Source organism: Armigeres subalbatus, unplaced genomic scaffold (genome assembly GCF_024139115.2).
Source record: "Armigeres subalbatus isolate Guangzhou_Male unplaced genomic scaffold, GZ_Asu_2 Contig149, whole genome shotgun sequence".
Classification (NCBI taxonomy): domain Eukaryota; kingdom Metazoa; phylum Arthropoda; class Insecta; order Diptera; family Culicidae; genus Armigeres; species Armigeres subalbatus.
This window is the reverse complement of record NW_026942275.1, coordinates 30,701-34,810: the sequence shown is the minus strand read 5'-3', so window position 1 is coordinate 34,810 and position 4,110 is coordinate 30,701. Positions and strand designations below refer to the sequence as shown.

General features: G+C 40.5%; 1 long non-coding RNA gene across 1 annotated transcript; it reads right to left on the bottom strand.

Annotated features, from left to right (window-relative positions):
* Positions 1-2,484: 2,484 nt before the first annotated feature.
* On the bottom strand, positions 2,485-3,498 carry LOC134202868 (uncharacterized). The gene is made up of 2 exons (XR_009977365.1): positions 3,375-3,498; positions 2,485-3,283 (listed from the first exon to the last, which is right to left on the bottom strand). It is a non-coding gene; the product is annotated as an uncharacterized LOC134202868 (long non-coding RNA).
* Between the last annotated feature and the right edge of the window lie 612 nt (positions 3,499-4,110).

The window sequence follows — 4,110 nt, the reverse complement described above, 5'->3', positions numbered from 1 at the left end:
TTCCTGAATCCCTTTATTGGTTCCAACACAAGGCCGTCGGAGTATGCCACCATATTTTTAGGTTTGCGACGATCAACAGCTGCTTCCGGTTTCTATTTATTATCGAATGACTAGGTAAAACCGTAACTGCTTTCAGACATTGAACTGAAATTCCGTTCTTAGCAAACCATGAAACTTTGGTAATCAATACCTTCTTCTTCTTATTGGCATTACAACCCACACTGGGACAGAGCCGCCTCGCAGCTTAGTGTTCATTAAGCACTTCCACAGTTATTAGTGAGCTAGCTACCAATCAACCAAGCAATCAATGAACCAACCAACTAATCAACCAATCAAAGAATCAATCAATTCACCATTCAAGCAATCAATAAAACTACTAATCAACTACACAAGCAACCAAATAAGCAACTAACCTATCGAGCAACCAACCATTCAAGCCCACTTCCAATCACTCAAGCAACCAATTAACCAATCAAGCAACTAATCAATCAACCAACCCATCAATTAAGCAACCATCCAATCAATCAAGCAACAAACCAATCAACCAACCAATCAATCATTTAGGCAAGCTACCAAAGAACTAACCAACCAATAAACCAATTAGGCAACCAACCTACCAAGCAACTACCAATCAAGTAACCAACCATTCAGCCAACTAACAAATCAAGTAGGGGCCCTCCTTAGCCGTGCGGTAGGAGGCGCGGCTTCAAAGCAAGACCATGCTGAGGGTGGCTGGGTTCAATTCCCGGTGCCAGTCTAGGCAATTTTCGGATTGGGAATTGTCTCGACTTCCCTGGGCATAGAAGTATTATCGTGTTAGCCTCATTATATACGAATGTGAAAATGGTAACCTGGCTTAGAAACCTCACAGTTAATAACTGTGGATGTGCTTAATGAACACTAAGCTGCGAGGCGGCTCTGCCCCAGTGTGGGGATGTAATGCTAATAAGAAGAAGAACAAATCAAGCAACCAATCAATCGAGCAACCAATTAACCAATCATCTTTATAAGTTAAGAATGAAGTTACCAACTAAACAATCGAGCAACCAATCATTCAAGCCCACTTCCAATCAATCAAGCAAACAATTAACCAATCAAGCAACTAATCAATCTACCAACCCCCCAACTAAGCAACCAACAAATCAATCAAGTAACAAACCAATCAAGCAATTATCATTTAAGCAAGATACCAGTGAACTAATCAACCAATAAACCAATCAAGCAACCAACCATTCAAGCAAGTTACCAATCAAGCAACCAATCAATAAAAGTAACCAATTATCCAATCAAGCAACTAATTAACCAGCAAATCAACCAAACAACAAACGAATCAAGTAACCAACTAATCAATCAAACAAACAATCATTCTAACCCACTTCCAATTAATCATGCAACCATTAACCAATCTACCAATCAACCAATCAACCATTCAAGCAACCAACCAATCAACTTCCAACCAATCAAGCAATTAAACATTTAACCAACTAACAAATCAACTAATCAATCAATCAACCAACCAACTAATCAACCAATCAAGCAACCAAAAAAACAAATAATCAACTAACCATCAGACCAAAAAAACAAGCAACCAATAAATCAACTATTTAAGCAAGCTACCAATTAACTAACCAACCAATAAAATAATTAGGCATTGAAGCAAGCTACCAACCAACCATGCAACCAACTAACAAATCAACCAACCAACCACCCAATTATTCAACCATTCAAGCAAGCTACCAATCAACCAACCAACCATTCAAACAACCTACCAATCCACCAGCCTGTCAACCAACCAATGAAACAACAAACTAATCAAACAACCTACTAAATCAATCAAGTAACCCAATCAACTTTTCAAGCAACCAACATAAAAACCATTCAAGCAACCAACAAAACAATCAATCAACCATTCAAGCAAGCTACCAATCAATTAAAAATTAATCAAGGCAATTAGGCAACCAACCAATCAAACAACTAACCAATCAAGCAACTAACCAACCAATCAAACAACTAACCAATCAAGCAAACAATCATTCAAGACCACTTCCAATCAATCAAGCAACCATTAACCAATCAAACGAATCAAACAAGCTATCAATCAACCAACTAACTTATCAAGCAAATAATCATTTCACCAACTAACAAATCAATCAATCAACCAACCAATTAACCAATTCAAGCCATTCAAGCAACCAACAAAACAACTAATCAACTAACAAGCCGACCAACCAAATAACCCACCAATTAAGCAACCAATTAATCAAGCAGCCAACCCATTAATTAACTAACAAATCAAGCAACCAACCAGTCAACCAATCAAGGAACTCACCATTCAAGCAAGCTACAATCAATCAAGCAACCAACCAACTAATAAAGCAATCAAGCAACTTAGTAATCAATTAGGCAACAAACCAATCAATTAATTTATCGAGCTGAGTCGATTGATGTATTATGTGGATTTCCGGATATCCTATTAAAAGTTCATTTTTAAGTGATCCTAAGATATGTATTCGTAATAATTAAGGGCCCTCCTTAGCCGTGCGGTAAGACTCGCGGCTACAAAGCAAGACCATGCTGAGGGTGGCTGGGTTCGACTTCCGGTGCCGGTCCAAATATTTTATATTGTACGGGAAAACTTTCACAAATATGACCTGAACCCCCAAGCGGTCACTCCGCCGACAAAAGGGATTACGATCATCGTCGCCTTCTATCAGATTTGTGTGTTTTTCTACCGAATTTGATTTGTAAAACATCTTCGTTAATAATTGTATACTTTTTCCGCCTCTTGGTTGATTATTTCAAAGAAAATCCGAATACAATAAAACGGTCCAGGTAAATCTGAGTAGACGAGCGTGATCGGGGGAGCGATCCAAGCCGGAGGCAGCGTTACAAAACATGTTTCTTCCTAGCAATAGTCTGAATGAGTGTTCTATTCTTACCCATAAAAAAAAAATGACACAATTCCGCAAAAGTAAAGATTCTCAACAAATCGGAGATCCACTTTTGCGTACAATCCACCTACACCATACACACAGCCGCTTCCGCTGTCGTTGCTGGTGGGGGCAGGGTTCTCCGCCGATTGGCGTTCGTGATACTCCTGGAAGCAGGGCGCAATGCACAAGTTCGTCTGGCACTCGGGACAGTGGTACTTGGTTTTCCGTCGCAGTATCCTCCTTGTGTTCCAGCAGAAATTGCAACCCAGCGCGGGACCCTCCCGTACCACCGGACAGTGGCTAGACCGTTGGCTGTCCAGGCCGGGTATTTCCTTCGATCGGATGCTCATCTGTATGAGAAGATAGATCAATTCACTGTAAATACTGGCATTTAAGTACAAAACAAAGGTAAATTTTGATTCAGGAAATGTTAACACTTACCAAAGGAGATGAAGCAGACCGCGACAATTCGTCGCCTTTTATGCGAATTGAACTCAGGTCGGCAAGTAGCACTGCGGCGGTGGAGCTGGTGGCGCTGGTGCGTGTACCGGCAACCTCACTTCCCGATAAATGGTGCTGGTGCTGCTGTTGGAGCGATTCCAAACGAGAACAACCGTTGGACTCGATGTGCGATCGGTTTCCAGATGAAAACAAAAATGAAAATGACAACTGTTGTCATTTTCATTTTTGTTTTCATGGTTCGAATTGAGGGGCTTCTCAATGGTCGAGTGATTGTAATAATTGTAATCCGTCACTCCCCAGGGGTATATAGTGGTGCCCGGAAAAATGGCCACCCCTCCGTCTATGTATTCGTCAATGCTTTACTGCCCTTGTTGAGTGGTTTTGCTCTTCATTTTATGACAACAAAGGGAAGAGGGAGGGAGATGCAAGAGAAAAAAGTTCCTAAAATTAAGTACTTTTTTCTAACCGTGTGGATAGTTTTGGATGCAGTTTAACCATCCCAGATAGTGATCAGAGTCGATATTGACGCACGATAGGCTTTAATTTCGTAAATGTTGGAGAAGTGCCTTCCATCAATTAGAACGTCGATTTGTGAATGATACTTTCTGCAGTGGGGAAGGTTATGTTGGTCGTAGCTATAGCGAATGACTATATTTTTGGATGATATTTACCAGGAAAGATTTCAGACTGTTAGTCCAAGTGAAAATCTGTCTTA